Source organism: Rattus norvegicus, chromosome X (genome assembly GCF_021556685.1).
Source record: "Rattus norvegicus strain SHRSP/BbbUtx chromosome X, alternate assembly SHRSP_T2T, whole genome shotgun sequence".
NCBI classification, from domain to species: domain Eukaryota; kingdom Metazoa; phylum Chordata; class Mammalia; order Rodentia; family Muridae; genus Rattus; species Rattus norvegicus.
In genome coordinates, this window is record NC_141554.1 from 23,653,417 (window position 1) to 23,666,712 (window position 13,296).

Genomic DNA, 13,296 nt, shown 5'->3' on the forward strand with positions numbered 1-13,296 from the left:
GTGCTCAAGGTTTAGGAAAAAAAGATCTAAGATAAGTAAATTCTAGAGACAAGGACAAAGCCTGTCTGTCCCATCTGACAGCAAAGGCTCACCAGGTTGTAAAATGACATCATTACTGGCATTCCTGGAAGAACAGCTATGCAGCACCGCATTCCATTGATGAAGGGAGGGGTAAACTGTGTGTTTAACTCTCCGGGCGTCTCCAGGGCTTATCTGTGTGCACAAGGCCTTTTTGCCCTCAATGAAGAGGTAAGCAAATGTCTTTGAGGCCAGCGTCAAACATAGTGAGTTCTTAGACAGCCAGGACATAGTGAGATGCAATCTAAAACAACAACAAAAGTTTGTAAAAAAGCATAGAGGCTCTTCAATGACTGAAAATATAGTTATCATATGACCCAGGAATACCAGATATTTACCCAAGTACATATTGAAAGTAATTAAAAATGGCATACTTTAAAAATGTCTTCAGGCAAAAAAAAATGTCTTCAGGCATAAGTTTACCATAAAATCACACTCTTAAAGGTTTCACATATGACAGAGTATATGCCATATACCATTTGTCTGGTTTGTTTTACTTCATATAATATACTCCTCTTCCACCCTGTTTTCTAAAAATAACAAGAATTTATTTTTCTCTATGGATGAATGTGTGAATGTGTGTGTGTGGATATATATATGTGTGTGTGTGTGTGTGTGTATAAAAGTTTTAATTTTAATAATTTTATTTTGGTTGTGAGCCTAGCCTTTAACGGCTGAGCCATCTCTCCAGCCCGATTTTAATAATTTTATAATAGCATGTATTCGTAACCATAGTTTTTTTAAATGTTTCTCTACTATTTTATTTTTTATCATTCTGTCAAGTCATTTGAAGCCACTTTTCTTTCTTTTCAAGTGAGTAACTTCGTTTTGTTTTTTCTTTCCTTTTGGCCTATAGATAAAAAAATACTGACCTTTGTAATTAATTTTTTAAACCATGGTTTGCCTCAATATTAACTGTCAGTATCTTCAAGGACAAAATACAATCTTTAAAAATATCAAATTGGGTCTTTTATTGTTTGTGAAAAGCTTTGTTTAGATTATATTTTTGAGTGCTAATTCTGTTTCATTTTTGAGTTTTTATTAAGTTATTATATTCTAGCCTGATGAACATATCAATTTTTTCTTCACATCAAAATTTGTTTGCACTGTTTGGTTGCTCATTACCACTATCCCTTATATCTCTATAGTTCTCAAATATATTTATTATCTACTAGGTAACCAAATAGAGAAATAAATAGTAAATTGATACACAAATTAAGGGAAATTATGCTCTATTTCCAAAAACATCTCACTGTTGTATTTTCACTTGAAATAGTTTCAAATCCTTTTGTAGTTGAGATTTATCAGTTATGCATTCTCATCATCCTCATCAAGATTATCATTGTATATCCTAGGCCGACCTCTATATATTGAATCTTCTCTATACCTAGAAAATCTCCTAAATTACATGTTAAACTGGTAATGTCAAAGTGCAATCTTTAATATTATATGAAGTATCATGAGTTTTGAGAAGTATGCCAAATATTCATTTCTATCACCTCAATTGTAAATATGGCAGGCAAGACACCTAATCAATAACTTTTACTTTCTCACACCTCTGAAGGTTAGAAGTCCAAGATCATGATAACAAATTTTACTCTGGATGAGATCCATCTCCATGATTTATAGACAGTTACCTCTTCATTCTGTCTTGACCTTGCTTTGGTACATGTGTGAAGAGGGATACAAATTATCTCTTTCTCTTCTGAGAAAACAAGTTTGATTAGAAGAATCCCATGCTAATGATTTAATCTAACTTTTCTAATATAGTCATTCTGGAAGTTAAGGCATCAACATATGATTTGAGAGAGGCACAATGCATTCCATAGCACCATAAGTATCATAGAAAACAGTACCTTAAAACTGTCCTGTGCTTTATCTCCATTTCCCAAACCCTCTCTACATACATTAATCTGATACCATTGTTTGTAGGATGGGAGCTGGTAGTACACTGGTCATTTGCATGCTGGAGAGGCTAAGAACATAATAATATCCCAACGCACAAAATGAAATGTCCCATCATGCTCAATCTGCTGCTGACAGTGCAAGGGATCCCTATGGAGCTTCTGGTCTGCAGTTGACATTGAAGGCTGAAGATGGATTCTGCTGTCAGTGAAGGATGGTGGCAACAGTAGCAGTAGCAGCAACAGCAAGCATCAACAACAGCATGGAATGCAGTCACCAGGTAGCCAAGTACCACTTTTCCCTCAGACTTCCTTATATCTGGGACACCTCAGGAAACTCTCCCATTCTGAGAAGAGATCTTCTCCCTTCAATTAATCCTTCCTAGAAATGTTCTTACAGATATTCCCAGAGGTCTTAGATGATACCAGATCCAACCCAGTTAAAAATGAACATTAACAATCACATTCACTATGAAATGTATCAAGTTCCTTGGCTACGATCCAGCTGTTTGATCGAACAATAAGGCAGATATTACTGTAACATTATTATTTAGATGTGGTCATGAATTATTAGATTTTGAGTGAAGAAAACTACATTCAATAATGGTGATAGATTTTATTCAGTATGATGAAGGTTGTAGAAAAATAAACCCCAGAAACCATGCTAGTGAACTGTCTTCAAACTTGCCACTGCTACATTGAATTGTGAAGGAGCAGACCTACTAACATGCCCTACAAATTTCAGTTTTGACAGATTCAAATTTCTTTTTTCTTCCTATTTCTTTCTCAGAAAAAATAACTAAGTAATATTTATATTCTAGAGAATTTGTCTTTTATAGACTATCTTCTAAGTGGGTTAATATACTATTTTACCTTTTTGGACTGCTTTCTTTCACTTAATTCTATAAATGAGTGTATCTGCCCTCCAATCTTCAAATTCATCTGTTAAAACTCTCATCCCCTCTCCAATCTCTCTCTCTCTCTCTCTCTCTCTCTCTCTCTCTCTCTCTCTCTCTCAGCATGCACTCTTTCTTTAAAAGAAAAAAACTCTCATCCCTAGTATGATGGTCTCTGGAGATGAAGCCTTTGAAATATAATTAGGTTATAAAAGTATATGGTCAGTATGGTGTTGATATAAAAAGTGACAGAAGGCTCTTTGCTCCTCCCTGTTCCAGAGGCAGCCACATCTTCTTATGCAGTGCCAGCCTTGTCTCATAGACAAGATAGTGAAGGCCAGTGTGAACAGATTTGGCCGTATTGGGTGCCTGGTTACCAGGGCTGCCTTCTGCTCTGCATCTGGCAAAGTGGACATTGTTGCCATCAACGACCCCTTCATTGACCTCAACTACATGGTGAACATGTTCCAGTATGACTTTACCCATGGCAAGTTCAACAGCACAGTCAAGGCTGAGAATGGGAAGCTTGTCATCAACAGGGAAGTCCATCACCATCTTCCAGGAGCAAGATCCTGCTAACATCAAATGGGGTGACGCTGGTGCTGAGTATGTCATGGAGTCTACTGGTGTCTTCACCACCATGGAGAAAGCTGGGTCTCACTTGAAGGGTGGGGCCAATAGGGTCATCATCTCCACCCTTTCGGCTGATGCCCCCATGTTTGTGATGGATGTGAACCATGAGAAATATGACAACTCCCTCAAGATTGTCAGCAATGCATCCTGCACCACCAACTGCTTAGCCCCCCGGCCAAGGTCATCCATGACAACTTTGGCATCGTGGAAGGGCTCATGACCACAGTCCATGCCATCACTGCCACTCAGAAGACTGTAGATGGCCCCTCTGGAAAGTTGTGGCGTGATGGCCACATCCACTGGTACTGCTAAGGCTGTGGGCAAGGTCATCCCAGAGCTAAATGGAAAGTTCACTGGCATGGCCTTCCATGTTCCTACCCTCAATGTATCCATTGTGGATCTGACATGTCGCCTGGAGAAACCTGCCAAGTATGATGACATCAAGAAGGTGGTGAAGCAGGCATTTGAGGGCCCACTAAAGGGCATCCTGGGCTACACTAAGGACCAGGTTGTCTCCTGCGACTTCAACAGCAACTCTCACTCTTCCACCTTTTATGCTGGGGCTGGCATTGCTCTCAATGACAACTTTGTAAATCTCATCTCCTGGTATGGCAATGAATATGGCTAGAGCAACAGGGTGGTGGACCTCATGGCCTACATGGACTCCAAGGGGTAAGAAACCTTGGACCACTCACCTCAACCCAGCAAGGATACCGAGAACAAGAGACAGGCCCTCAGTTGCTGAGGAGTCTCCATCCCAACTCAGCCCCCAACACTGAGAATCTCCCTCACAATTCCATCCCAGACCCCATAATAACAGGAGGGGCCTAGGGAGCCCTCCCTTCTCTCTTGAATACCATCAATAAAGTTCGCTGCACCCATGAAAAGAAAGTGATAGAAGAGGATTTTTATTCTATAAATTCCTGTCATTTCAACACACGGAAAGAAAATGGCTATCTACAACCCAGGAAGAGAACTCTCATAACCACATGATCATGCTGGCTCTCCCCACTTTACAGTTTCCAAAATCTAGACGTAGGTACAATATATCTTTTGCTTACAAACCCTAACATACTAAACTGCATAGCCAATATGTACTTGAAGTTCTACCATATTGGCCTGGAATAGGCATTGATCTTGCTCATTCTCCAAAGTACTCGGATGATAAGCACACACCAACACCACACCCAGTTAGGTAGATCAGGCATACACAAGGCCAAGGTTTTTCATAACAACATCCATGGACTCCATGCCACATTATATAAACCTTCCCTAAAGCTCTAAGTATAAAGTCAGTGGTTCATGTCTTGTCTTAATTAAGGTTTCCATTGCTGCGAAGAGTCACCATGACCACAGCAACTCTTATAAAGAAAAGCATGTCATTGGGGCTGGCTTACATTTTTAGAGGTTTAGTCCATCATCGTCATGGCAGAAAGCATGGCAGCATGGTGGAGCCGTGAATTCTACATTTTGATCTGAAGGTAGTCAAGAAGAGTTTGTCTTTCCATAGTCAGCCAGGAGGGGACTCTTTCACACTGGGCAGAGTCTAACAATAGGAGGCCTTGAAGCCCACTTACACAGTGATATACTTCTTTCAACAAGGCCACACCTCCTCCAATAAGGACACAAGCCCCAATAGTGCTACTTCCCATGGGCCAAGAATATTCAAGCTACCACACGGGGCCATGGTACAAGCAGCTTCACTAGATCTACCAGATTAGATGGTTCCCAACCACCCCAGATGCTGCCAGATGAACACAAGTGGTGCTTGTATCTCTAGCATGAACAAACATGGAATCTAGACTTTGGAATAGAAGTCAAACTGAGCCAATTACAGGAAGTTCTTAGGTTTGTAGGACTGTTAACTGCGTTTATGGACCAGTGACACTCAGGTACTGCTTCCGGTTCTCAGTAGACAGTCAAATTGCAGCAAGGTTTTTGATACAAGTAACTATGGTCTAAACTCCACAGCTACACAGATGTTCCCCTAGATTGTCTAGGTAATCATTATTTTGTATAGTAAATGTGTAATAATTTTTAAAAAACTTACAGTTTGGTCACATAAAAAGCAGATACAAGCTCATGGCCAAACAAAGCAAGGGGCTGAAGAGAATGAAACCAGTAAAAGAGAGGTAATTTTCACTGGAGGTATAGGGGTGCGTATTAGAAATCTATAAGCACCTACTCAATGTAAACAGAGAGAAAATGCTGTAAACACATTGAAAAGCATTTCTCTTTACAAGAGAGCAATGAGGGAATGCTCTGCCAGGCAGAGGGAATACTGTTCCAGGCAGAAACCTGTCTGGAAATTAATTTTCCCCAAGATTTGTTTCACTGTGTGAAACTTAGCTATCTAAGCTCCCAGATTCCACTGTTGCTGTGGTTTAGGGGAATCTGGCTACTACTACTTGGGGTGGTGGTCCCTGTAGTCACCTTTGTAATATGATATTGCAGCATTAAAACTGTCAAGAGTCTTACTATCTAAGAAAATCTCACGTGTCTTCATTGCTGTGAAGAGATGCCACGACCCAGGCAACTATTATAAAGGATAATATTTAAATGGAGCTGGTTTACAATTTCAGAGCTTCAATCCATTATCATCATGGCAGGCAGCATGGGGACATGTAGTCAGACTTAGTGCTGGAGAAAGAGCTGAGAGATATACATCTTGATCCATAGGCAGCAGAAGGAGACTGACTCCACACTGGGCAGAGTTTGAGTATAGGGAACCTCCAAGCCCACCCCTACAGTGATGCACTTCCTCCAACAAGGCCACACCTCCTAATAGTGCCACTCCCTATGGCCTAAGCATTGAAACACATGAATCTATGGGGGCCAAACCTATTCACACCACCATATTTAAGAGAAAGGGATAGTAGTAGGCCTTATGTAGCATAGTTGTATTGCCTGATAGCATACCATGAAAGAGTAATACATAAGACTGCAAGGGGTTAAAGCAGGAGGTTGGAGATGCTACTAATGTGAATTATCTGGTGAGGAAAGCCATAAGCAACAACAGAACCATTCTAAGAAAGAGGTTATGTGGCATGCAGTCGGCAAGACCACATGCATGGATCTGTCTAAGTTCCCTAGGGATCACATCATGCTACCAGTGCCTTGGGTTATGGACAATAAACCTACAGTAAATTTGCTGGGTTTGAAGATTTTTTTTGGTAGGGTTTGTGGTCTGATCTCTTTTGGTTCTCTCTTTATATCATGTTTGGAATGGGAATGTGTATTCAGTAGTTTTCTATATTGAATGGACATATGCTTATTTACATTTTATAGGAGCTAAGAGTTAAGGGTTCCCTTTAGTCTCACAGATTTTGGCTTTGTACTCTTGAGCAAAGCTGGATCTTGGGGATTATTACAAATGAACTGAATGCATTTTTCATTCTGAGACAAACATGAGCCTTTTGTGGGTTAAAGAAAGAATGCTACGCTTTGGAGATAAAGTATCTCCTATAACAGCTTCTTTGTAGACTCTGAACTCCAGTTGGTGAAATAATAATTTAGAGGTGATTTGATTATGACTATTCTAACATGAACTAGTAAATGGATTAAACTGTTGGTGTATTTATAATTGATATTTGTATTCTATTATTATCATTATCATTATTACTTGTGTATATATTTGTGTGGGGGCATTTCAGTTCCAACGCCCATGTACGGAGATCAGAAGACAGACTTCAGGAGTCAGCATTCTTTCCATCATGGATTTTAGGGACTGAACTCAGACTCAGAGCTTGGTACAGAAACATTTTTACTCATTAGGCCATTTCACAAGCCTGAGGTTCTTCATATCAACTTTAAGAAATGACAGAAAATGTTTGAAGTAGAGCCTAGTTTGAAGAAGCTCTGTAAAACTGTACCAGGCTGGGTATACCTTGTTGCAGATCCAGTTTTGCCTTACTCTTTGCTTCCTGGATGCTGTGAAGTGAGCAACTGTTTCACTAATCCCTCTCAAATATAATGCTGTGCTTCACCACAGTAACAGGGTAAAGAGATCACAGATTAAAATATATGACATCATGACCACAAACAAATCTTTCCTCCAACTAAAATGTTTTTTTTTCCGATGTTTGTTTCAACAACAAAAATATTGACTAACACAGCCATTTAGGAGGGCATCTTCAATAAAATTCAACAAGGCTTGGGTCAATACATTTGGTGAAGTAAATGTTAGGCATCATTGTGAGATGGACATAGTAGTCAAGATTATTATCTTTTTGACACAAGGTCTCACTATTTTGTCCTGGGAACTCATTCTGTATATAAGGTTGACCTCAAATTCACACAGATATCCTCTTCCCTCTACCTTCGGAGTCTGAGGGCTAAAGGCACTCCACCACAACTGTCTATGATAGCAAAGATTATTGATTTGTTGGAGCAAGATACACCTCAGAGTTGAGGTTTTTCACAGGCTTGCTTCTCCTCATTTGAAGGACTGTGATGGTTTCTATATGCTTGGCCTAGGGAGAGGCACTGTTGGCAGGTGTGGCCTTGTTGGAGTAGATGGGGCTTTGTGAGTGTGGGCTTTAATAGACTTGTTCTAGCTACCTGGGAGCCGGTATTCTGCTAGCAGCCTTAATATAAAGATGTAGAACCCTCAGCTCCTCCTGCACCATGCCTGCCTGGATGATGCCATGGCTCCTGCCTTGATGACTGTAATGACTATTCCTGGTTGTCACCTTGACTACATCTGGAATGAACTACAATCCAGAATTAGAGAGCTCACCTGTGATCCAGATCTTGAGGCTGGAAGACACAAGTTTCTGACCTGGATTGTGGCATGGAGATCTTGAGGCATAGTGGCCATGAAAAGCTTAGGGCCAGGCAAGGTTGTACAGGCTTTTAATCCCAGGAGACTGAGGCAAGGAGATCTCTGAGTTCCAGGTCACCCTGGGACAAAACAAGTCTCAGATCCCCATGTGGTGGTACACACCTTTAATCTGGGCTACACCTTTTGCTTACATTACATAAGGACATTTGAAGAAGGAAGATGCACTCTTCTTCAACACTTGCACTGACTTGCCAGCACATCTGTTGGAACCTACTTCTACAGAAGAGCAGCTGAAGCAACTACCTCATGGGACTGAGTAATTACTAGATTCTTGGACTTCCCATACACAGCTGACCATTGTTGGGGAGTTGGACAAAAGACTGTAAGTCATCATAATACATTCCCTCATTATAGGAGGACATTCCATACATTGTGACTCTAGGGAACCCTGACTAATACAGTGGCCATGCTTAAAAAGATCTACAGTGAGAAGGAATTAAAGAAAAACTGAGAGGTGGGCATAGTGGCTTCATGAATCTCAGAAAAGACTTTGAACTTTGGACTTTTAAACACTGTCTATATATTACTTATGCTCCTCTCAGTGTGGAAATCCAGTCTCCTTCTGGCTGCCTTTGGATCAAGTTTTAGAACTCTTGGCTCTTCTAGAACCATGTCTTCCTGCAAGCTATAATAATAATGGACTAAACTTATGAACCTGTAAGGCAGCTCCAATTAAATATTGTCCTTTATAAGAGTTGCCTTTGTTATGATGTCTCTTCATAGCAATAAAACCCTAACTAAAACACCTATATAATATAGTACTTGAAGTTTAGCTAGAGAATTCAAGGAGATCAAGGGAATACAAAATTGAAAAAAGTCAAAATATGTTTATTTACAAATTGTGTGATTTTTATACATAAAGGACCCCTAGAAAATCCACCAGAAAACTTCAGCTGGTAAACACTTTCAGCATAGTAGCAGGAAATAAATAACAGAGGAAAATCATTAGCCTTTTTGTGTACAAACTCACTAGAAAGAAATGTGTGGAACAATACCTTTTACAATTGATTCAAAAAGATTGTAAAGCAAGTAGAAGAGTTATATAATAAAAATTTCAAGTCTTTGGAGAAAGAAATTTGGAGAAAATATCAGAAGATGCAAAAAATGTCCAATGCTCATGGATCAGTAGGATTTACATAATAATAAAAGCAGCCATTCTAATGAAAGTGATCTACAGTTTGAATGCAATCCCCACCAATGGGAGGGGAAGTCCTTGGTCCTGCCAAGGCTTGACCCGCTCAGTGTAGGGGAATGTCAGGGCTTGGAGGGGCAGGAAGGGGTGGTGGATGGATGGGGGAACACCCTCATAGGAGAAGGGGGAAGGAAGGGGGTGGGATAGGGGGTTTATGGATGGGAAACTGGGGAAGGGGATAACATTTAAAATGTAAATAAAAAATTCAATAAAAAATTCTAACACTATTCTTAACACTAATTAAAAAAAAAACAAAGCCAATCTTTAAGTTCATGTAGAAATACACAAACCCAGGGTAGCTAAAACAATCTAGAGCAATAAAAGGCCTGTAGGAGGTATTACCATTCCAGATTTCAAGTTTTACTACAGAACTAAAGTAATAATAAAAGGGAATAGTATTTTCACATAAACATACATGCTGATCAATGGTATCAAATTTAAGATCCAAACATAATTCCACATAACTTTGGACACTTGTTTTTTGACAACACTGCCGAACATGCTTGCTAGAGAAAGACAACATTTTAAACAAATGGTGCTGGTTAAATCGTATGGCTAGGGGAATCCAAATCCATCTCTATCAGCCTGAACAAATCAATTTCAAATACATCAAGAAGCTCAGCATAAGACCAGACGCCCTGAATAAAATAGAGGAGAAAGGAGAAATTGGCCCAGAAAAAGACTTTCTGACAGAACCCCAGTAGGTCAGGCATTAATACCAACAATTACTCAACAGAACCTCATAAGGCTTAAGGGCTTCTAAACAGTAAAGGATAACATTTCTGGAGCAAAGCAGCCTACAGAGAAACAAAATGCTTTAGCAATTGTACACTGCAGGGAAGGTTACTATCTAGAATATATGAAGACCCTCAAAAACTGAAAACTAAGAAAAAAATTTTAATGAGATTTAGAATGGAACAGGAAGTTCTCAAAAATATTAAATGCAGATTGCTGAGACTTTTTTTCAATATCTTTAGCAATTAGGGGAGTGCAAACTAAAACTACCTTGATGCTCTTAACCCAATTGAAATGGTCAAGGTCAGTAAAACAAGTGACAGCACATGCTGCCAATGATGTAGTGAAAGGAGAACAGTTACTCATTGCTGTTGGGAGTGTGAATTGGCATAGCCTCTAGGGAAGTCAGTGTGGAGGGTCTCAAAAATGTATCTGTCACATAATCCAGCTGTACCTCTCTTAGACATACTACCAAAGGACTTACTACAGAGATACTTGTTGATCCATGTTCATAATAATAGTCAGAAATTGGAAACAGCCTAGATGTCTATCAGCAGATAAACAGATACTGAAAATGTGGTATACTGACACAATAGAATACTATTCAACTGTTAAGAAAAGTAAAATTATCGAAACCTCAGGTAAATAGATGGAGTTAGAAACATTCATCCTATGTAAGATAATCTACTCAGAAAGGGAAACATTACATGTTTTCTCTCATGTGTTGATGCTAGCTCTTACACTTTGGATGAATGTGTTCCATTCAGAATATTTTTAGAAGTTAGGTAGGTAGTAAGGGACCAGAGGGGAGGAGTGGATCTTTCAAGGATATAGTGTTGTAAATGGGTAAAGGGGAAATTATATTGAGATGATTAAATTGGGAGGAAGATGGGAGGACAAGGTAGAAGCAGGAATTTGGGGAGCAATAAGAAGCAGTAAAGGCCTTTTGATAAGACATAGCAAAACACACTTCTATTGAAGCTTCATAAAATTTATACGTTTTATAAAAAGGAATTAAATAAAATTACCTTACAATGGTAAGTATACTGGTCCAAATGCTACAAATAAAATCTCCAGTAGCCAGAATGAATTATAGTTGTTGAGTCATTGGGCAAAGTTATTAAAAGCTAACTAGTTTATTTTGATATTTATAATAGTAGAAAAATATATGAAATTAGAATAATAATCTACTTTCTTTTTCATCTACCAGCATCTCAGGAGAAATCTGCAGTGTTCTTTATTTCATTTCCCATCATGTTCACCAATATTAAGTTCCTAGTATGAATTCTTTCAAATCTTATTCTATTATATTAAAAACAATATCCCTTAAAATATACATAAAGATACCTTGAATTCTTTCCATATTTTTAATATGTGAGCTTGTAGTATATACATTAGTTTATAATTATAAATTGACAAAATAGCTACAAACCATCTTCCTTGTAATTATATATTCTATAGTTCACACATCATGTACCACAATGTACTCAACTATTCTGTTGTTAGGATATTATCAGTTTTGTTCAGCTATTTTGCTATTATTACCAATGTTGCAATAACAAGTGAATGCAATCTAATATTGACATGTCTTACTCCATTGATTGCCAGAGATGTTGGTGCATATAATTACTCTCTCAGGGACACTGAATTCATTTAATTTGAATTTACCTGAACGGACATGAAGCATATTTTCCAATAATGTGGACAACTATCTTTTAAAACTGAAAATTCTTCCTTGTCTGGGCTTCTGTTTAATATTAATATCAACATTCTTCTAAAAAATAACTCTCTGTGGATGTGTGTAACCTTGTAGAGACTTGATGTGCCAGGGTGGGGGAATACCCAGGAGCCCCCACCAGCTCAGAGGAGAAATGGAGGGGGGATAGGAGAAAGGTTTATGGGAGGAGGTGATGGGGAAGGGGGCAGTGAGCAGGATGTAAAGTGAATAAGTAAAATATAAATAAATAGAAAACATTTTTGTATCAAAAAGAAATTGTTTAACAATTATAGAAAATTTGAAAGATTGTGTAAATAATACCCTAATATGAGCCAGGTCTAGTGGTACACTCCTTCTATCCCGCACTGAGACAGCAGAGGCAGGTGGACCTCTATGAGTTTAAGGACAACCTTGTAGTCTACATAGTGAGTTCCAGAACAGCCAGAGGTACATAGTGAGACCCTGTCTCAAAACAAAATAAGCAAACAAACAAAAATAAATATAAAACAAAACAACAACAGTAAAAACCTAATGTATTAGAAATGTTTGTAATGGCCAGTTCTACTCAGTGGGAAATTTTGTGTATTCCCATTACAACTGAACTCAAAACCATTGCCATCTATTCCATAGAAACTTAAAAGGAAATAACCAGAATTTGCAGAACCCAATAAAGCAGAAATCAGATTAGTAGGATACACACCAAAACCTAAATCTAAGTTTTGTTATAAGGTAGAATAAAACAAAACAAAACAAAAATCTGAAAAAAAAACTACTAACGAGTATAGAAAAATAGAGAAGTATAAAGTGTATTTATAGCAAGTTTCTCTTCTTCTTATATTTTTTTAAGATTTATTCATTTATTATATATAAGTACACTGTAGCTGTCTTCAGATACACCAGAAGAGGGCATCGGATCTCTTTACAGATGGTTGTGAGCCACCATGTGGTTGCTGAGAATTGAACTCAGGACCTCTGGAAGAGCAGTCGGTGCTCTTAACCACGGAGCCATCTCTCCAGCCCTTCTTCTAATATTCTTGACAGCATTCACTAGTTCTGTGTTCTGCATGACCTGGATAACAGACATTCTAATTGCAAGAAAATGAACCCTCCATTTATTTTTTATAATTTTTCATACAATATATTTTGATCATATTCTTTCTCCTCCCCCAACTCCTTCCACATTCTCCATACCCCCAACATCATGGTTTTTTTTACTCTCTTAAAAATCAAAACAAAACAAAAACAAAACATACAAAGAAATTCAAAGAATTTTGTGTTGGCCAACTACTCCTAAGCAT

The 13,296-nt window shown here is 38.5% G+C and overlaps 1 pseudogene across 1 annotated transcript; it reads left to right on the forward strand.

The window, feature by feature from the left end:
- Nucleotides 1-2,020: 2,020 nt before the first annotated feature.
- On the forward strand, nucleotides 2,021-9,525 carry LOC147998162 (glyceraldehyde-3-phosphate dehydrogenase-like; annotated as a pseudogene). Its single transcript, XR_015646500.1, has 2 exons — nucleotides 2,021-2,263; nucleotides 3,158-9,525. The product of XR_015646500.1 is annotated as a glyceraldehyde-3-phosphate dehydrogenase-like, transcript variant X2 (transcript).
- Nucleotides 9,526-13,296: the final 3,771 nt, after the last annotated feature.